This window comes from Zingiber officinale, chromosome 6A, assembly GCF_018446385.1.
Source record: "Zingiber officinale cultivar Zhangliang chromosome 6A, Zo_v1.1, whole genome shotgun sequence".
Lineage (NCBI taxonomy): Eukaryota > Viridiplantae > Streptophyta > Magnoliopsida > Zingiberales > Zingiberaceae > Zingiber > Zingiber officinale.
Genome location: NC_055997.1, coordinates 111001163 through 111024269, shown reverse-complemented (window position 1 = coordinate 111024269; position 23107 = coordinate 111001163). Strand labels below are relative to the sequence as shown.

At 36.0% G+C, this 23107-nt stretch overlaps 1 pseudogene; it reads left to right on the top strand.

The window, feature by feature from the left end:
* The window catches only part of LOC121997432, a 35258-nt pseudogene that overhangs the window by 9006 nt on the left and 3145 nt on the right, over positions 1-23107 (top strand).

The following is a 23107-nucleotide window of genomic DNA, read 5'->3' as shown; positions in this document are numbered from 1 at the left end:
CTGCATTTCTGTTTGATCCAGATGTTTATGTTTGGTGCAAATGCATTAGAGCAGTTTACGGATCGGCTAGTTGAGTGGCCCTCATATTGCAATCACATATTACAGATATCTCATTTGCGTGGTACACATGCTGAATTGGTTTCATTCATTGAACGCACACTCATAAGAATTTCTTCTAGTCAGTCGGATTCAAATAGCACTAACTCAATTAGTGTTGATCAACAAGGCTCTGGAGTACCTTCTACTGAAACTACGGAGGTTTGTATTGGTAAAATCCCTTATGTTCCTTGTATGCATATCCATTCTTTCTTGTTTTTATAGCTTGGTTTGGATTTATATATAGTTTTCTGGTGATCGCAGATACGAGTTTGGATGATTTTGAGAGTACTCCATTTTGTATTTGATTATTTGTGCTTTCTTTAGATATCACCATCTCATTCTTACATTTACTATCAGATGGGATATGATTACACTTCCATTTATTTGAGCATAATTGCTTTTAATTCTTTATAAAATTTCCTAATTTTTTACACAGGCATCTGATGCATCATGGCAGATGATGGGTTCACCTTCTACACCGTTGGGCCAACAGTTTTCCTCTTTGCAGTTGCAGCAGAGCCATCAGGGTTTTCTGGGCGAAAGGAGCAAAGCTTCCTCCATATCTGCTGCTCATACAAAATCTCTTTTATCACATACTGTGCAGTCTCCATTTCTTTCTGGATCAGCAGAATCAGTCACTAATCAGAAGGTATTTGTTTAGTTTATTGGGTGATGAGATTGAAGTTAAAATTTCCTCTTCTAAATTCATTGAAGCACCAGTGAAGGCTCATGGCAAGACTGATGTTATCACTTCATTATTGATTTTTTTTTCATCAATCCTCTTTAATACTTATCAATCTGGTGACAAATACTTTACATCACATGCAGACCACATCTCATCATTCTGTGGCCACAGCAACTGCTGTAACATCATCCGCTGGTTTTCTTCGTGCTCGGAGTGCAACAACTTCTGGTAAGGCCAAAAAAAGTTTCATTAGACTTGCAGTCTTTTTGGTTCTTTTTCCCCCGTTACCATGTGGAACATGAAATGCAGGGTTGAGGTGCTGTTATGCCTATGTTTTATTTCTTCATACTTTTTGGTTTATTGGTATCGAACTTGATTGATATTATTTTTATAGGCATGCTTCGGCAACCCTCTTACAGCACAGGTTTCGGAGCTGCCTTGAACATTGAAACCCTTGTTGCTGCAGCTGAGAGGAGAGATACGCCAATAGAGGTTACTCTCAAACCCTAGGATGTTTAATTCCATTAATGTTGTACTTTGTTGTTTTTTCTCAATGTCAAAAAATCCTTCTTTTTTTGGCTTAGGTTCCTCCATCAGAAATCCAAGACAAGATATTGTTCATGATCAACAATATTTCAACTTCAAACATGGAGGCAAAAGCTAAAGAGTTCAATGAGTTTCTCAAAGAGCAATATTATCCTTGGTTTGCGCAGTATATGGTGATGAAAAGGTTGATATTGATGTTCTGTAATACCATTTTCATATCCATACTTCCATTTGATTATGATTGAAGTTTGCTGGTATGTTTATTAATGGTTTCTCTTGTAGAGCAAGCATTGAACCAAATTTTCATGACTTGTACTTAAAATTCCTGGACAAAGTTGACTCAAAATTGCTAAATAAGGAGATAGTGAAAGCAACCTATGAGAACTGCAAGGTTCTTGTTTCGGTTCATCTCAAATTGTTTTAGTAGTATTGATTTATGTTATTTTTTTTACTTTGTTTTTTTTCTTTTAAATTTAATTTACTTTTTTGTTTAGGTGTTGCTAAGATCTGATCTTATTAAATCAAGTTCTGAAGAAAGATCTCTTCTTAAAAATCTTGGTAGTTGGCTTGGGAAGTTTACCATTGGTAGGAATCAAGCATTGCGTGCCAAAGAAATTGATCCAAAAGCTTTGATCATAGAGGTATCCCCATTTACAGTTTTAAGTTTTCTATACTATTGGTAATATTAATTTAACTAAATTCATCTTTTTTGGATGGTTGATACCACAATAGAGTTTGAGGTTCTGTTTACCTCTGTTAGTGGGAAGAAATCTCTTCTGGCTTATGCGGAAAGGTCAGTGTTGTAAATGGCGGCAGGCGGTAGCGGGGCGGTCAGTGACCTCCTATTGCCTCAACCACCTAGATAGTGTCTAGGCGGTTTAATATATTTTTTTTATACATAATATTATAAATAATCATTATTCTTTATAATATTTAGTTTTAATCAGTGTTTGAAATGCCATCTCGTGCCGCCCGGCACAGACGGTTTTTACCGTTCCGCCGGACTGCCGAAATCGGTACTGGAGGCGTCCCTGTCTCGGCGGCGCCGGAGGAGACGCGGGACGTCTCCGGCGACGTCCCGCCGATGCCATCGGCACCGAAGGCGTCGTGCGCGACGCCGGAAGCGTTCGACAAGTTCGTCGGACACTTCCGGCGCCGTCGAACACTTCCGGCGCCCCTCGCGGGATCGCCCGCGATCATCGCGACGCGATCTTGCTTACTGCTGTGATTTTTTTTCTGTTTTAATAATTATTTATTTTATTTAATTAATTTAAAGAATTTCCGAGGAGGATGTGTGATATTTCGAAGAGGCTTTTATAAACCCTAATTAAATTATCCTAATAAAATATATAAAAAATATATTTAAAATTAAAATAAATTTTATTAATTAATATTCTTAAAAAAATAATATTTTAAATTTCATTTAAAAATTTTAAAAAATGTATAATAATTCTTATTTATATTCTAATATATTTTTTATTATTTTAAATTTCATTTAAATTTAAAAATTCTAATAAATTATATTTATATTCTGATTTTTTTAAAATTTTTTTACTTGATATTTTTTACTATTTAAAATATATATTATTTAATTAATAATTAATTAAATGAATAAATAGTTAATTTATATAATTATTATTATTATAAAGTAATATCTTGTATTAATTTATATACTTATTATTATTATAGATACTTCCATTTTAATTTGAATTATTAATATATCAATTCTATTTAAATAAAATTATTTTTAATTATTTTTTCTAACAATATTAAATTATTCAATAATTGAGAACTTATAATAAATCAATATACAACTTATTTTTATATACACAATAAACATATTTATCTTATAATTACTATAGATAAATAAAAAATACCGAAACTGTATCAGCACGGCACGATACGATACCGAAATCATATCGTTCCGGTCTGAGACCGAAACCTCGGCACGGGTCGAAATTTTAAACCTTGATTTTAATCAAATGTATTAATTAAAACTTAAATATTTAATCTAAATATTTTAAAAAATACAATGATATATATATAATTAATAGGATAATTTTATTAGGTTTTAATTAAGTCTATTTAAATTATCCCAATCATTGTTATGATTAAAATTGTTAAACATAAAGTAATTTAATTAAATCCTAACGTACAACTTACTCACGTACTTTGTTTCATTCGGGCGAGGAGCTTGACACATCGTCGGGACCGCGCGACGAGTTCAGATGCGTCATTGGCTTGAGCAACGTGTCGAGGCCTATCATTGGGTCTGAGTGACGCTTCCGGGCCGTCGCCAAGCTCGGGTGACGCGTCCAGGCTTGCACGATGCATTCAGACATGTCGTAGGGCCCAGACGTCACGTTTGGGCTCACGCGATGCATCCGAACTCATCATCGGGCTCAAGCCATGCATCCGGACGTGACGCGGTGGTAAAATGACAGCAGTGCCGACTCCATGCGTGGCGGTGGCGGAAGAAGGTGAGTTACCGCCTAAAGCATCACCTCAGCTTGAGGCGGTGAGGTTGATGCCCGCCTCCCGCCTAGGCGGCCGCCATTTAGAACACCGGGAAAGGTACAACACCCAAGACTGGCTGCCTTCCCCTTCATTTCCACAGGCAGGAGGTTGTGCAAGGGGTTCCAAATCCGTTCAGCAGAACCTCTTTTAACCCCAAATACTTCCGCCCAAAGCTGGGTGGAAGCATGGATCTTTAAGCAAAGCTATGCAAAAAAACTCTCACCACCCTTCTTTTCATTTGCACCTTCATTATGACCTCACAAGTGGAGGGCAGGCAGTGAGTGATCAGGCGGGTGAGAGGTGGTGGGGGCACACTGTGTGATCAGGCAGGGAGGAAGTGGTGCTGACCACAAGTGGTGGGGCTGTGAGTGAGCGAGTGACAATGCAGGTGGTGTGTGATCAACTGGGGAGCAAGCAAGCCACGAGATGCTGGCCATGGTCCTAGCGACCATGCTGCGTGTGAAGGGATGTGAGCACAGGATGATTCTGGCAGCAGGTTTGTCGCAAGCTGCAAGAGATTGAGGAGAAGATGACGAGAATGAGACTGGTAATAGGGGTAGTTTTTGTACTTTTCCAGTTCTTTCCCTCCTTTCCCCTTCTTCTCATAAGGTAAACTGATTTTTCCCTTCCTTTTCAGTTCTCTCCCTTTTATATCCCTTATCTCCTTCCCTTGCTTTTGAGAACAAGTGATGCAGCGTAAACTATTGAAACTTTGATTCTAACATGAACGCTGAAACAATCTTCTAAAGAATTATTGAAACCTAAACATCACCTAAACAAATAGTTTAAATAGTCTTAAAAACCTAATAAAAGGCCTTAAACGATGTTTTTTAGTCTAAGACTAGTTTGTTACAGATTACACTCAGTAATCAATTGTAGATCTATGAATGAGCTTTGGTTCAATATATTGTTCGTCCTGTGATTCAATCTGAGTCAAAAATTATGCTCTTTCAAAGTTTATCAGCCTATCGCCATTGATCAAAATGGTCCCAAAACTCTAGGCTTTGCTGCTCATCAAAGAGCCTAAAGCATTGGGATTTAACAAGCATGGTATGTTATATGTGAGAGGCTATTCATACCATTCTGCTTTAAGTGAAAGCCACCATAAGACTTTTAATATAGAAAAGAAGTATGATTGAGTACTGAACAATAGTTTCTTTCCTGTGTTATTTAACAATTGAAGAAAGTATAAACTTGCTTGCACAAGAATGTTTAAACTATAGATATTTTAGTGAACCTTGAGCATGCAGTGAGTGATAAGTAACAAACAGATTTGGATTATAAATAAGACGACTATATCACCATCAGAAACAAACTGTTTGCCATGATTTGTGGAATTGGTATCGGGATGGGTTGATCATGGTGGCAAAAGACGACTACGCCCCCAGCGCCTCCACCAACCCATCTCAGGTCAACACAGAGGAGGTAAAAAGATGTTGGTGCAGGTAATCCTACACATATCGTTTGCTTCAATTGGATTGGTGGGCTGGATTGAAAGAAAATAACAAATTTGGAAGAAAAAAAATGTAAAAACAAATTTCTTCAATGTGTGAGATAAAATTTATCTTTTTGGTTGCTAGTTTCATAATTATTTTAAATAACAAATCATTTATAAGGCTAATATACTTTGTTAATTATAGTTCACATATCAGTATTGGCTGGTCATAAAATTTATCAGCTGTATTGAATCAGTAGAATTACTGGATTGGGATCCAAAATAAAAAGTCTAAAATGAACAAAATTATTTAATGTAAGGGTGGGATTTCAAAAATCATAACAATGAAGAATATTATGCTCCAGAAAATTCGAAGAGCTTATATTGATAGGGAAAATAACCAGATCTATTCCCTACAAATCTCTGAAATAGTAATTTATTATATATTTTTTATCAATATTTTGTAATCATAAATAATAATATTTTTTATTATTTATTTCATATCTCTTTTCTTTCATCTAGTGCACCAAAATAAAAGGACATAGGACAAGATATGAGAAGAATCATTTAGGAATATTCAGCAACAATAATAAAAAAATAATAGTTATTAGCAAGTAATAAAAAATTATTACTTACTAATAACTATTAATTGAATTTATTAATAATATTTTGTAAATTGACATTAAATTATTTAACTTAATATATTTGGATAATATTTTGTCAAAAATTAGTAAACAAAAATATAAATAATTATATTAATACAATATAAAATAATTAAGAATTAAGATTGATTCTGTCCGGAAGCTGAGATAGATGGAACTATCGGTGATGTAGTTGGAATGTTGACTGGGCCGTCATGACCCGGAGGGAAAAGGGGGGGGGGGGGGGGGGGTGAGCTGTCATTTGGGTTGATCAAGTCATTAGAAGACCCCAGTTAACGCTATTTGCAAACAACGATCGGGGCAACCTGCGATGCTCGAGGCATATCCCAAAAATATATAAGGAGCAAGATAAATAGTAGAGAAATGACATGCGTAAAGAATAAGGGGAATGCACTTTGGCCGAGGAGGGCGCCCTCTAGTAGACCGGTGAGCTGGTCGTAACGCTGATTGAATTGTCGTGACTCGAAAGAGTAGATGAATGTGGATCGGATGAGGAGCTGGATCCGGGGAGTCGAGGGTCAGATGAGAAGCTGCATTTGGGGAGGTTGGAGCATAACAATGGCTCATAGGTCGGACCATAACAGTATCTCGCAGGCCAGAATGTGACAGTGGCATGCAAGCCGGAATATAACGGCAGTGCGAAGGACGAAACACCACGTTGGTGCGAAGGCTGCAATGCCAGAACACAGCAATGGCGCGAAGGTCGAACGACTTGAAGGCCGGAACACAGCGGAGGCAGAACACGATCAGATTGGAGCCCACTAGCAGCGGGGGCTTGGAGGCCTGATCAACGTTAGAAGCATATGACAGTGTGGATCTCAGAGATGGTGGATGCCGGCTGGTTGGATCGAAAGGCGGGGACATCAGAAGGTCGGATCCAGTGGCGGGGTGTCGGGGAGCAACGCCGACGACTGGGGCTGACGACTGTGGGTTGCTCGCCGAGGGCTGTGGAGCAACATCGGTGGCTAAGGGCTTGTCGCTAAGGGTTGTGGAGCAGATCCGACTCTGTGACCGATGAAGAGGAGGCAGATCCGACGCTATGGTCGGCAACATGCCTAGCGTCGCCCGTCGTGAAGGAGAGGAGGTCGCCGACATGCAGAGTGTGACGTGGTTGGCGAGGGAGGAGGTGCCGTCGGTCGGCTGTGGACGATGGAGAGAAAGGGGCGACATCCTCGCGTGTGTCAGCGGTGTGAATGAAAGGCGGCGACGTGCATAGGAAGAAGAGACGGAGGGCAAAGCCCCTTTGACAGTGATCTAGTTTTACCTTGTTGATTCTCATACAGTCAAGATTTAAATAAACTAAAGTATTTGATGTCAAGCAGTAACATTTTGTTTATATTCATGAGATACTGATGAGCTGGCGGAGGCGCTGGGGGCGACCAAATCACCTTTTGCCACCATGAGTTGAATCATACTGAGAATTTGTTGTCTTCATTGGAATTTGGCATTTAAAGTTTGTTCAAGAGTGTATACCTGTTATACAATGCCTCACTGAAATTATTATCCATCATTCCTTGAAAGCAAATTACCAATTGTCTTGTCATTATTTCACTTTACTAGGCAGCAGTTTTATTTTCTTTCTATAACTGAAGTTACCTTGGTGCACTGAAATGAATTATGATTCTCTTGCTAGGCATATGAAAAAGGTCTGATGATTGCTGTAATCCCATTCACTTCAAAGGTAGTTCCTTTTAGATTTTAGTTGTTTACAATATTGTTCTCTTCTTTGTTTGCTTGTTATATACTTGTCATATATTTTAGGTTTTGGAACCATGCCATTCCAGTTTAGCTTATCAACCTCCCAATCCTTGGACAATGGGGATTCTAAGTTTGCTTACTGAGATCTATAATCTTCCAAACCTCAAAATGAATCTGAAATTTGATATAGAGGTAAGAACCACTTTGTTCATGATAGCTTAAGCATCTTTATAAGAGATTTTAGGTTTATGCAGTTATTCCAAATCTTATTCTTGTATTGCAGGTTTTGTTTAAGAATCTTAGTGTAGATATGAAAGAAGTTAAACCAACAACTCTTTTGATAGACAAGGCTCGGGAAGTGGAGGGCAATCCAGATTTTTCAAATAAGGATATCACTGCAGCTCAGCCACCACTTGTTGAAATTAATTCAGGATTGTTGCCTCCATTGAGTCATGTAGAATTGCAAACTGAGGTCAATAGTTCTTCTCATTCAGCAAGCCATCCCAGTGCAATAACTCAAGTAGTTAGTGATTTTTCCCTTCCCTCATTGATGAATCTTCAATATTTTGTCTTCTAATCATGTTTTATACTTTTGTTCTGTTGTCCTGGGGCAGTATGCTGCTGCTCCACATACGACTTCAGGTTCCATTTTGGAGGAAGACAAAATTGGCATTGTAAATGTACCTGAACGAGTTCCATCTGTTCAGGGTTTGACTCAAGTTACACCATCCCCATCGCCTTCCCCTTCACCCTCTCCATCACCTTCACCTTTTTCTCTGAACCAGGTTCATATTTTCATTCATTTTTTGTTTAAAAATTTTTGGGACACATTGTTCTAACTGTTTGAAATCTGGTGGAGTAATATTTTTATGTTATACTGACTGTAACACTCATCCTTACTTGATTGTTTGATGCAAGCTATGAGGACTTAATTGGGTTTCGTATGTTTTGCAAAAGTGAATATTCATTTATGAAGTGGGAACCGCTGAGCTTAGTTAGAAATCAAGTTGACTTGCATAATTTGATAATTATTTGAGATTTTTCATTCTAATAAGGAACTCTTTAAGTTGATTTAGAAATCTATGAATTCTTCTTGTATCAATAAAGTTCTTGTGATGCAAATTGTTGTACTAAAAATTTATTCTTTTTTGATTCATTTCTTATATGCATCACATTCCTTGTGCTTAATGTAATTGGTTTGTCTTTGCAGCTTCTGACAATAATTCCCAATTCTGACTCATATATCAATATTAATCCAAAGCTTAGTTCTATGGGGTCAAACATGCATTTTCACAGGTATTTGCTTCTATTTGTTTAATTATCACGTTAATAAGCCTTTCACATCAATATCATGGTCTTGTAATTTTATTTTATTTTTTGCTATATCAGAATTATTCAAGTGGCAATGGATAAGGCCATAAGAGAAATTGTATCTCCTGTTATTCAGCGAAGTGTTACCATTGCTAGTAGGACAACGAAGGAACTTGTTCTGAAGGTTTCTGTCTTTCTTCAGTAAATGTTATGCCCTAACTATTTTTTCTCTCACAATATTTCTCCGATTACATATTGTCTTTTCTTCTAGGATTATTCCATGGAAACTGATGATGGTGTCATATCTCGTTCTGCCCACCTAATGGTTGGGACTCTAGCTGGAAGTTTGGCTCATGTGACTTGCAAGGTTCCTATGTTTTATTGCTAGGTTTATGTATCTTAGATCACCTGAGTGCTGTTTTCTACCTAATTTTCTTTTCTTATGTCTGTTTTCATGTTTTGTGTTCTTAATCTTTGAATTACTAGGAACCTCTTCGTGTAGCCCTTTCAAGTAATTTAAGAGGCCTTCTTCAAGTTTTGAATGTGGCAAATGATCGGGTTGAGCAAATAGTTCAGATCCTTACAACTGATCATCTTGATCTTGGCTGTGCTGTAATTGAGAATGTAGCATCGGAGAAGGTACACAATTTCTCTTTTTTTTACTGAGATGTTATGCACATTCTTGAGATGTGCAGTGCACATGTTTTTTTTCCTGCATATCTTCATTCTATATTTACCCTTGTTATTATATTGCAATGATGTATGAAAATATTTATTGCTTGTGATTCTGTAATTCTATTTTAGTTTGACTACATCCCTGTTTAAGTAATAGCCTAAAACAAAATTTGAAACTAAACACATATTTGTTTTTAGTATAGTCACTCAAAATTAAATAAAAAAAGGATAAACTAAACCAGATCTTTTAGACATTTGCTAATTGATAATTTATATAACTAGGCTCAGCTGAAAATTAACTCAACCTCAATTCTTCCTCATGAAGAGGCTAATTTTACCTGATTATTTAGGTTAGCAAATACTGATTTTCAGAATAAATTGTGATAGAAGGATTGGATATAGACACAAAAAATGTCTTAAAAAATTAGTAAGATGCTGAATATATTGGGTACAAGTCTAATTTGTGGCAAATTTATGCTAGTACTTCTCTTAGAGATGGCTGGGAGATGTATTGTTCAATATCGTCGATTTTTCTCCGCCAAACGAATTTCTTTCTGAGTTTTATTTAGGTATGATGTGGTGCATGCTTTTGTTGTCTGCTTGCAACTCTGTCAAATATTTGTTTCTGCAAATTTCTACTGGTTCTCTTGTTTGGATGACCAACAATTCTTAGCATATAGCTTTTTGACTCTTATCAATATTTAGATTGCCCTATTTAAGATGTTAAAATATATTAATTGTATCTTTCTGTGGAAGAATGACTACTGAGATGAATATTAACTATACTTATTCTAACTTAATTTTTTTTAGATGCACAAGGGTTTTTAAAATGTGATTTTTTGATGTTGCTATAAATTAATCACTTTGTTATTATGTCTTCTCGCAAATTACAACTATTGGAGCATCTTTTTGCTAAGGAATTTTCTTTTTTAGGCCGTTGAATTGATTGATGGAGAGATGGCCCCTTCATTGGCTGCCATGAGGAAACAAAGGGAAGCATCTGGACCTGCATATTTTGATGCCCTTTATGCACAAGGGCCGCTTTCACGAATTCCAGAGGCACTTCGGCCAAAGCCTGGCCACCTCTCCCTTTCACAACAGCGTGTCTATGATGTAAAACAAAAACCTGATGTTATTGCATGGTTAATAACATTTTGCTCAGCTCCTTTTATTTTTTTATTACCCATTTCCATGTAGGATTTTATCAAGAATATTTGGCAAAATCAATCTGGTCAGAATTCAACTGCTGCTGCATCTCTTGGCCTTCCTGGTCTGGGCACTTCTGTGGGTAATTCTTCTCTGTCACGCGTGTATGATTCAAGTTCTGGTAGTGTCAGTTCCAATGTCTATGCCACTTCACAAGTAGCTCCCTTCAGCACGACTCAACCCTTGGACCTTATCACGGAAGAGTCAGAGCATGGTTCAGCACAACCACTTAGGTATATTAATTTGTTACTTTGCAGTTAGTAAACTAACTTTCAAATTGTTGTGATATCACTTTTTTTAAAAATATTCTTGCAGTGCCTCCCCAACTTATGGTGCCAATGATAGTCTTACCCAACATGGGGGTGAAATTAGCTCTACTGTAGCTTCTGTTGTTAGTGCTGCAGATCTGCACACGGTTGATCCAGCAGTTGCAACCAAAGTCGGTGTTGAAAACTATGGTAGTTTTTATCTGAAACTATGCACACTCATTTTTTTCTTTTCTTTTTATATCAGGATTTGACGAATGTGGTGGCACCATCTGTTTCAGCTTCTATGGATCGTCTAGGAACTGTTTTACCTGAATCATTGCTGAGCACGGGGGAAGCTTTGGAGAAATACTTGCAAGTTGCTCAAAAGGTTCATTGATTCTACCTATGATCATATGCTAATGCAGTATTTCTACAGAATATGATTTGCTCAAAAGGGTCATTAATTACATAGAGATGGTGTGATGGATTATATCCCTTTTAGTGTCGCATGAGATTTTTTGGTATATATACTACTACTGTGGAACTATGCAACTGTTACGCATGCCAAGTGGTTTACTACAATTAGACTAAATTTGATTTGTATAGGAGTTTTGTAAACCCTGGTTGTATTACAGTGAAGTTCAGAACTCGTATTTTTAGGATCACCTCTAATGAGATTTCTAATAAATCATTTAAGCAGTAATGCTGTTGTATTCAAATAAAAATGGAAAAATGAAAATTTTCAAGTTTCTGAAATCAAATGTTTCTCGTATGTTTGTGCATTATTCTTTGTTATGCTATGGGTGCAAATGCCAATTATCATTGTTTCTTGTTTGTTCATTAATCTGTATTTAAGTAAGATTCTCATTAAATAACTGTTGTGCAATTTTATCGTATAAACGGGAGAATATGTGTGTTGCAAGGTTTTGGATCTTCTGATTTTTTCCTGTACCAGATACAATTAGTAAGTTATCAGTACACAAGGATTATGTTGATGTAATTCTCGGTGTCTATCCCTCTCTGTTTCTATCTTTTTTTTTTCAATGAGCTTAGGCATAAGCATCAGTGAGATATTTAATTGCAGAGCAAATGGTACACTGGTAAGTGTATTTAATCTATAATCTCATTGATGTGCATTGGACTATGATCCTTTGCTTTTAGTGGACAATCGTGTAAACCTTCTGCCCAATATTGCATTTAGAAAGAGAAATGACTACTTGTCTTTGGTGACACCTTAAAGGGCTTAAAACTAACTTGAATTGGAGGCAAATTGTGATTTTTTGTCTTGTTTGTTGTGTTATTGATTGAATGTGTCATGGAGGAATTGGGTGCGTGCATGACTTATCCCAGAAGAAACGTTGGTCAAAGTAATATGTAGAAACCATTAACTACTTACTATTTTTTTATCCGATTATGAAGCTTCTTTTGCTTGAAACAGGGAACTCGTGAAAGAGTTAAGAGTGGTAGTTATACAAAATGAGAGAGCATTTTGACTATCATAAACATGTATATTTTTTTCTGAGATTTTCGATGCAATGCTGGTACAATTAGTTAGAAGATAGGAAAATATTTTCTCAACAAATGAAGCCTTATTTTCTCTTTAATGTTGGATCAAATTATTTTTTTTTACCCTTCAACTTATTCTAGAATTTTAGCATTGTTGGCACATCAGCAACCACTCCCTAAATGCATCTTATTTAATTTAGAGCTTATTCAAGATTTTTCCAAAGAATCAGTTAATAATTTCTCCACTACAATTATAATTACACAAAATTCTTTCAGTTGGAAGCTATGATTGCTGCAGATGCCAGAGATATGGAAATTCAGGTTAGTTTGTCTCTATTCTTTGTCAACTTCGTTTATTTTATTTTATTTTTTCCCTCCTGCATTATTTCACTAGATGTTAAACTTTTTCATAAATGTATTTAGGGAGTGGTTGCTGATGTGCCAGAGATCATCTTGAAATGTGAAAGTCGAGATGAAGCCTCATTAGCTATAGCCCAAAAGGTTTGTTGTTTGTTTTGAGTAGCTTGCAAGAATTTTAGGTATAATATAATAACATTGCTGGGTAATTCAGGTTTTCAAGAGCTTGTATGAAAATGCATCAAATGCTCTCCATATTGCTTCCCATCTAGCAATTCTAGCCGTCATACGAGATGTTTGCAAACTTGTTGTCAAAGAATTGACAAGCTGGGTATGTGTCTACTGTTAGCTCTCTGTTGGAGGCTTTTGTTGAACCTTTCTTTGATAATATCAAGACCAATTTCATTCATAATTAGCCTTTTCTTATTTGATGTTTGGTCTGAAGAACATAGTAGATTTTTGTGATATTTCATCCATCATGTATTGTTATATTCATTGGCATATTAATGCAAAACTTTCATTCCCAAATTTCCTTAATTGTTTGGTGTCGTTGTGTTTTCTTCGATCGTGGGATCTGGGCAATTTAATTCATATATTTCTATATAAATACAGTATTTATAAATTGTGGCCAATCTGGCAATATAGAAATATTTATTAATGTGACTGCCATGTTCTATTTTATTTTCTCATTTATATTCCATTTGACTTGAATAATTTTAGTTTTGAGTCAGATTGCACTTAGCTTTTATCCTTTTTTTCCAGATAATTTACTCTGATGAGGAACGAAAGTTTAACAAAGAGATAACTGTGGGCCTTATTCGTTCTGAGTTGCTCAACCTTGCTGAATACAACATCCATTTGGCTAAACTTATAGGCGGGGGAAGGAATAGTAAGTCAAAAAACTAGCATTTCATTTTGATGTTGGATTACTTTTTTCTGTAGATGATGCTTGTGACTAAGTGCCAAATTCCATTGTGATGTCTATAAAGGATGAATTTGTTTTGTGAAAGCACAGATGACATTTTTGTTATTTCTTAATTAGGGTCATATACTGAATCATGCTCTTTGAGTCTACTTAAAAAGAAATAAAACTTAGTACCTTCTCCAGCACTTGGTACTGCCATCTATTACTCCATATATATTCTTATTGATTTGATTCATATTTGGCTTTTACGGGGAAAAAAATCTTAATGCAAAAATATCGTTTGAAATTGTATTGTTTTGTTGCAGATCATTAACAATATTAATCAGAATTCTGGAAGATGACTTCTTCCTCTGAGTAACTTACAGGCAACCATGCAATTCCTCTATCAACTATGTTAATCTAGAGAATTTAGTTCTCTCTCTCCCTGCCTTTTGTCTCCCCAACTTGTTTTGTGTAAAGGTCTTTATCATGTACCCTTCTACCAAGCCCTTCTATCGTTTCCCCTAGTCCCATCTTTGATTTATTCATTTTGACTTCATTGGACAGGTAACTTTTATTCCTTCTCTCTGTAATTCTCTTTTATCCCTTCACTCCCATTAGAAGAATTTATTATCCATTAGAAAAGCTTATTATATGCTGTTATGGTCAAAGCATACTTTTCCCCTCTGAGCCACTTTCATTTTCAGTGACACACTAGATTCCTAACTGTTTTATCAGTATGGATATTAAAATAATATCAAGAAAATTATTTTATATATATATATATATATATATATAGGAATTCATAATAATCCTTGCTGTCTACTACTCATGTTGAACTCGCACTCTTAGCGCGGAAGAATAATGCATGTCTGTTGAATCTTTCATCTTGATTATAAAGGCTTATACCTGCATAAACTTGTTAACTTGTTATTTTTTACACCCGCTTATTTATCACCTTTATGTGTGAATTATAAAGGTTTATACCTGCTTAAACAAGTTAATTTTTTTTTCTTAATTTTATTTAGTCACCTAAATATACCTGCTTATTTATCACCTTTCTAACTTCGTATGTGTGTGTGTGTGTTATAACGGTTTATACCTGCTTAAACAAATTAAATTTTTTTTCTTAATTTTATTTAGTCACGTAAATATACCTGCTTATTTATCACCTTTCTAACTTCATATGCATATATATACTTTTATAGGAAATCAAGCAACCCTTAACTTGCACTTTTAATGCAGCAGAATAATGCATGTCTCTTGAATCATTCAACTTGATTATAAAGGTTTATACCTGCTTAAACAAGTTAACTTTTTATTATTTAATTTGTATTTAGTCACCTGTGTATTTATCACCTTTCCCACTGTCAAAAACGAAGCAAAACGTTGAAGATGGTTCATAAACTGTCTTCCTTTCTTGGTCAAGTGCCTTGTTAATGCCTTTGAAATTTTGAGTTGGTTCTTCAATTTGCTTTTTACTTTTGACAATAGAAGTGATGTCAAAAGCATTAGTAAATTTTGAATGCTGGGGACTAACCATTCTGTTCATTCACAGAACCAGCAACTGAGTTTGCCATATCGCTTGTGCAAACTTTGGTAATTCAGGAACCTGGTGTAAGCATGTCAGAGCTGTACAATCTCATTGAGGCTTTGTCAAAAGTACTTTTATTTTCTTCTGATCATTTTCGCTAAAAATCTGTGGAATTTCTCATTATGTTATTTATGTTCTTGCAGTTGGCTATGAAGCCTGGGTCACCAGAGTCATTGCAACAGTTAGTTGAGATTGCTAAGAGTAATGTAACTACTTCTTTATCTGTGAACAGAGAAGATAAGATCAAGCAATTCAAGGATAAGAAGGTATTTTTCCATAAATTAAGTCAGCAAAATGTTTTCATCTGATGCTCACATTTTCAGCAAGATGTTAATTTGCATCATGTGCAATCTTAAACCTTTCTTTTAGCAGGGTCTTTCTGGTCTTTCCTTGACAAACAGGGAGGAGCTTGATTCTAATGAGCCATCACCTGCTGATCCTGCTGGTTTTCGTGAGCAGGTATTCAATTATATACTTGTTTTTTATGCTTATGTTAAATGTGTTCATTTAAATTGAATCTTTATTGTAAGTTAGTGAAGAATAAAGTGAAATGCTCTCATATGTTTGTAGGTCTGTACCATTTGCCAATTCACTAGTATGATCACAAGTGATCACAATAATTTCATGTCTCTAATGCTTTTCTTCTTCCTCTGTTCTACCTAAATTGGCTGCCCTTTTCTTGCTTCTTCCATGACCCTATCTATTCTTGATCTCCTTTTCTCTCTCAGCTTCCTTTTCTTTTGCAATCAAGCAATACTATATGTTTGACTGCATTTGCATGAAACTGTTTGGTTGATAATTTCTTTGTCTCTTCCACCATGCTTTTTTCTCTATTCCATCTCTGTTCTGTAGCATCCTTGCTTCTTTTTTTTTCTTTTGTTTCTCTGCTGATTCTCTAAGTTTAGCTGAAATTGTTTTATGTTCAGGCACCATATAATTTCTGACACTTGCTTCTTTTTGTGGTGTGGTGGTGTGAAATTTTATGATGATTTTTTTTAGAAACTGAATGTAAGCACTGTTTCACTATCTAAATATGCTCCTCTTTGATTTGTCTCAATATTTATTATCTTGATGCTTAAATGTTTTTATCTAGTCAGGGTCACGTTAATTAGTAATTTAGATCTCCTGCTGTATCGGGTGTTATACAATGACATGCTTCATTCTGACAATATTTCTAGGTGGCCATACCTAGATTTTTTTTATTTGCTTGTGCTGAGATACATGTCAATATGAGCAATTGAAATCTTGATATTAGAGGCACAGAGCTCAGGATGGAAAATAGTTTGATGCAGGTGATTTAAAGCTTGAGATGATATAAAACAAGGTTAACATTTTGGAAAAAGATTATTCAATTATTATCCTATGCACTTACAGTTCACTTGCTATTTAGAAATTATTACAAGAATATAAATATGAATATGAATGATCCTGTGGTGGAGATGGAGTATTGGATACGTGGCTCATGTTGATTAAATGAATATTCCTTGCGGTCAAAATCTGACTCTGAAGCATTTCTAAGTGTCAAAAAGAGCGTTAACAACCTGACCAAGGAAGGGTCCTTGGCGCAGGCACTCTAACGCTCAAATTAATGAACGGTGGAAGGCGATGGACAGTAGTATCAACAGTAAATGCATGTGTAATTGCCTAGCCTCGTGTAATGTGAGCGTACCTGCGCTTGTAGATATATACCTCCTTTTATAGTGTTACTGTTTATGCACAAATCTCAAAATGTTTGGTTAGAGAGGACCCGCAATCTCTGCGTTTGACAGAGAGGAAGTTTCTGATATGCAGCTTACATATAGAATATTCTCTGCCCTCCGTGGCACAAAATGCCAAAAAGAATATGAAGCCATTGGGTTGGGGGGCCCACAGCATGCTTACATGGCAAGTTGACTGAGTTCCTCCTATGACCCGATCTGCAACCGCTTGCAAGAGCAAGTCGATCGAATTTATAGAGTGTTTCTTGGGACTCGTCCCTCACTTAGCTTATTTGTTTAGCCTCAGAGTTCAATCGGATCGGGCGTCTAGTCTGTCTGATCGAACCACAGTTCCGATCGGCTAGACTGCTCGACCAAGCTAGTTAATCGTGCTATCTTCGAGTGATAAAGAAGTTTTGGCCCTAGAGAGTGTTGACTCGGTCTTGAACTATTCATTAATATTGAGAGGCTCGCGCCCGGCACAATGGTCTGATCGAATAATCTGTTGGCCCAATGGTCCGACCAGCCCAATGGGCCAGTCAGATAATCTCTTGGCCGGGACGATTGACTACATTGGCTTCAAGAGTTGACTCTTCCTTGACTTTGACCGCCATGTCAGCCGGCCTCCGGGATTTTAACCCGACTCGGAGGCTCCACATCATCCTCCGTATCAATGAACGTAACTCGTAGTTAGAGTTATAATTTTTTTGAAGCATCTCATAATTATAAAATTCTCAAATATTTGTTATTGTTAATAAAAATAGTAGGACACATTGTTAAGTTAAATAAATAATTAAAGTTGACAATATTTGCAGACTTAGTTAAACTGGGATCCCTTTCTTTTTTAATCTGTATACAGGTTTCAACAACAAATTAAACAGAGATTGACAAACATCATATTTGTCAGAAGGTGCTGGAAATTTGCTAGGATTGACAATAATATGAAACCGTGAAAGTCCAATATTTTAATTGTTAGGATCAAAAGGAATTTAAATATCTCCACAATGATATGATATTGTCCACTTTGGGCCTAAAATCCCTCATAGTTTTGTTTTTGGGCTATACCCAAAAGGCCCATACCAATGGAGATATTTTCCCCTTATAAATATATGATCTTTACCATGTATTTTCAATATGAGACTTTTTTTGCAACCTTGCAACCCAACAAATCTCCCCTCAAACGAAGGACCACGGCTTCCCAGGTTCGATCCTCAACCCACCAAGTCTGCCTGCCTCTAGGTCCACCCGATCTACTAGGACTTCCTTGCCTAGTTGCAACTAGGAGTTCCTCCCATGGAGAGTGTTCACTCGCCTTGAGCTATTCATCAATATTGAGAGGCTCGCGTCCGACTGGCCCAATGGTTCGACCAACCCAATGGGTCGGTCGGATAATCTCTTGGCCACGACACTTGACTACGTTGGTTACAAGGTTGACTCTTGACTTTGGCCACAATGTCAACTGGTCACCTGGACTTTGACCCGACTCGGAGGCTCCACATCATCTGCCGTATCAATGAACGTAACTCGTAGTTCGAGTTATAATTTTTTTTGAAGCATCTCATAATTATAAAATTTTTAAATATTTGTTATTATTAGTAAAAATAGTAGGACACATTGTTAAGTCAAATAAATAATTAAAGCTGACAATATTTGCAGACTTAGTTAAGCTGGTATTATCTTTGGTGTTTTAATCTGTATACAGGTTTCAACAACAAATTAAACAGAGATTGGCAAACATCATATTTGTCAGAAGGTGCTGGAAATTTGCTAGGATTGACAATAATATGAAACCGTGAAAGTTCAATATTATAATTGTTATGACCAAAAGGAATTTAAATATCTCCACATTGATATGATATTGTCCACTTTAAGCATAAGTTCTCATGGTTTTATTTTTAGGCTCAATCCAAAAGGCCCCATACTAATGGAGATAATTTTTTTTTATAAATCTATGATCTTTCCCATGTATTTTCAACGTGGGATTTTGTTTGCAACCTTGCAACCCAACAATCCTCTCTCAAACGAAGGACCACGGCTTTCCTCGTCCGATCCTCAACCCACCAAGTCTTCCTGCCCCTTAGTCCCCACTCGACCTACTAGGACTTCCTTGCCTAGTCACAACTAGGACTTCCTCCCTAGTGTCTAGTTCTCTTGGTTCAGACACGGGAGCCCCCACTTACTTTGTTCGAGATCAATATTTTACTCACATAGCTCAATTAGTTCTCTTGATTCGGACACGGGAGCCCCCACTTACTTTGTTCGAGGTCAAAATTTTACTCACATAGCTCAATTAGACCATAACTCTTGTGCATAATCGGCGGTGATGACAGTCTAGGTTCTAATACAATTGTTAGGACTAAAAGGAATTTAAATATCTCCATAATGATATGATATTGTCAACTTTGGCCTAAGCCCTCATGGTTTTATTTTTGGGCTCTACCTAAAATGCCTCATACTAATAGATATTTTTCCTCGATAAATCTATGATCTTTCCCATGTATTTTCAATGGGAGATTTTATTTGTAATCTTACAATCCGACAATAACCTTATCAAAGCAAATTATTGGGAGATATATTTTGTAAGGAGATTTACTGAGAGTGGATGATTAAATACTAGAAAATTATGCCAATAGGATAATGTAAACTGCTAATTATGCCTAAGCCATCGCAGTCTGTCTAGGATTGACAATTATATGAAACCGTGAAAGTTCAATATTATAACCTTATCAAAGCAAATTATTGGGAGATATATTTTGTAAGGAGATTTACTGAGAGTTGATGATTAAATACTAAAAAATTATGCCAATAGGATAACGTAAACTGCTAATTATGCCTAAGCCTAATCCATCACAGTCAGACTAGGATTGACAATAATATGAAACCATGAAAGTTTAATATTATAACCTTATTAAAGCAAATTATAGGGAGATATATTTTATTAGGAGATTTACCGAGAGTGGATGATTAAATACTAAAAGATTATGCCAATAGGATAATGTGAACTGTTAATCATTCTTAAGCCTAAGTCATTACAGTCAGACTAGTCCTGACCTGTTTTGTGTTTTAATATCATTCAGCACTCCAATATAAGTCTGTCATGGGAGCATACCCTATTCCTAAACATATATTTATAACCTTAATATTAATTCTTAAGAACTTAACATCAGCTCAGGACTCTTTGGCCTCAAACTGTTCTAATTCTTTATATTATCAATTTTGGATACTATTTGTTAGATATGTCATTTTGTCTCAGGATGCTTCCTTTATATTTTTTTTTTCTGGACACTGATCTTGTTGCTACTGAAAATTTCTTTGAATATGATACAGATTACTACCTACTTTGCTGATTGGTGCCGGATTTGTGAACTTCCCACGACAAATGAATCAACCTACAGTCATTACATTTCTCAGCTGCAACAAAATGGTTTACTAAAGGGTGATGATATCACGGATCGTTTTTTCCGTGTTTTCACGGTAATACAAGTGTTTCCATCAGTTTTGGTTCTAGCATATGTTGTGTGGTTTACTAATTCCTACAGCATATTTTAGGAGTTATCTGTCACTTACTCTAAAGTTGTGCATGAACAAACACAACTGCTATCTTTTTTTTCAATTGATTCATATGCTAAGCTCGTGGTTCTTGTGTTAAAGGTATGTTCACTTGCTGTTAACTTTTTGTCACATTCGATTCTGCTTTAGCATGTTTGATTAGGCATCTACTTTTCATGTAGTCTATTGTATGGAAAATGACTTTTTATTTTGTATTTAGTACTGTTCTATGGATCAGGGATCAACTAAAGCTCTTCTGCTTCCCAAGGTTATTTTCAACACTTCTGTTTATCTTTTTTTTGTTTTTTGCTGCTGTTTTAACTATTTATTCTGGGCAAAAGTTCATGTTTAACTTTTTTTGTCAATACTTTTTTTTGGACAGATTTTATCTGTTACTGTAAGAGTCATCCAAAAAGATGCAGAAGAGAAAAGGCTTTCCTTCAGCCCACGACCATATTTCAGATTGTTTATCAATTGGCTTCTGGATCTAACTTCCCCTGACATAGTTGATAATGTTAACTTTCAGGTTAAGACGTTTATGTTATTGTTTTCCAATCTTTTATTATGAGCCTGTCTTTCCACAGCGTGGCTTATCTCATGTTGAAGTATAATTGCAGGTGTTGACATCTTTCTCAAATGCTTTCCATGCATTGCAGCCTTTAAAAGTTCCTGGATGGAGGTGTGTCACTTTACCTATTATTTCTTATGGTTAATCAAATATTCAGAAATGTAATTATGCATATATTTCATAGATTCTATGATTCTTTAAATAGTTCAACATTGTAAAACATATATTGGACGATGTGTTATCTCTCTATACCATGTTCTGGCTAATGACATTTGCTAGGGAATCTGGACACCCTTGATCTAGCCAGATATTAGGCTAGAGATGTTTCTCTGATTAGTTTGGTAGTGACTTAAATTTTTCTTAATAATGGCACTTTATTTATGAATTTGATGTAAATGTTTAAAATTCATTCTTTCTCTCTCTCTCTTTGCATCCATTTATACAAATATTTGACCATTGTCCATCTTCCACATCACTTGAGCTGACCAAATTAACAATTCATTTGTTTTATGTTTATATCCCTCTTCTGGCTCATGCTCTTTCAGCTTTGCTTGGCTTGAGTTGGTGAGTCACAGAAGCTTCATGCCAAAATTGCTTACATGCAATACACCCAAGGGTTGGCCATTCTTCCAGCGCTTGCTTGTTGATTTACTCAAGTTCATGGAGCCATACTTGAGAAATGCTGAACTTTCAGAATCGGTTTGTTTATTTTTTTATTTTTTTGTTTTCTTATTTATGTTTGAAAGAAATTAACCCAACTCATATCATTGCCTTGGTGCGTGACACTGTAGGTGCAACTTTTATATAAAGGGACTCTTAGAGTGCTGCTCGTTCTGCTCCATGATTTTCCTGAGTTTCTCTGTGATTATCACTTTAGTTTCTGTGATGTGATTCCTTCAAGTTGCATCCAAATGCGAAATGTCATTCTAAGTGCTTTTCCCCGTAATATGCGGCTTCCTGATCCATCAACTCCCAACTTAAAGGTTGTTATTTCATGAAATGATACTATTTTTTTGCAAATATTTTGGTGCATAGAGCGAGAGAGAAAAAAAATACTTATGACCTTCATTGGTTTTTTTGTTTTTCTGCAGATTGACCTGCTTCCAGAAATCAGCCAACCACCTCGTATTCTCTCTGACGTAGATGGTATTTTAAAAGCAAAACAAATCAAATCTGATATTGATGAGTACCTTAAGGTAGTGGGTTAAACTGGTTTATTGTTATGGATATTACTAAATTGCGATCTATGTTCATCATAGGACATCATTAGTTCTTTTTTCATAATAAGTCCTAATTTAAACTTGAACATAAATGTTAGCTGCGAGTATACTGGTGTTCTGTACTCTTTTCATGTAATGCTGCAGACATCCGAAGTATCCTCATTCATAAATGAACTGATTCCAAGATTACTGCTTCCTCAAAGTGAAGCAAACCTGGCTGGGACCCGTTATAATGTACCCTTGATCAACTCACTTGTGCTTTACATTGGGATGCAGGTATTTGTTTCTTTGCATACTTCTAGTTCAAGTAAAACTTGGCTTTGGGGTATTTGTGCCACTATTTCAATCTAGAAAATATAAAATAAATTATGCTCCCCATCCCTGCAAATTTTTCTCTGCCATTGGTAGAGCATTTTCAATATTTTCAAAAGAGGAACCCATTTGTGATAATGTTGGAGAATATTGATTTAAGTAGATCAGCATACTTTAGAGTTATAAACAACATATCTAGTTAATTATCCTATCCTAGCATTATCTTTATTCAGAAAGTTGTGGACTATTTAATAAAGTGAATGAAAGGGCTTGTGTGCATATATGTAAGTAGTAAAAAAAAACCCCCTTTATCTTGGT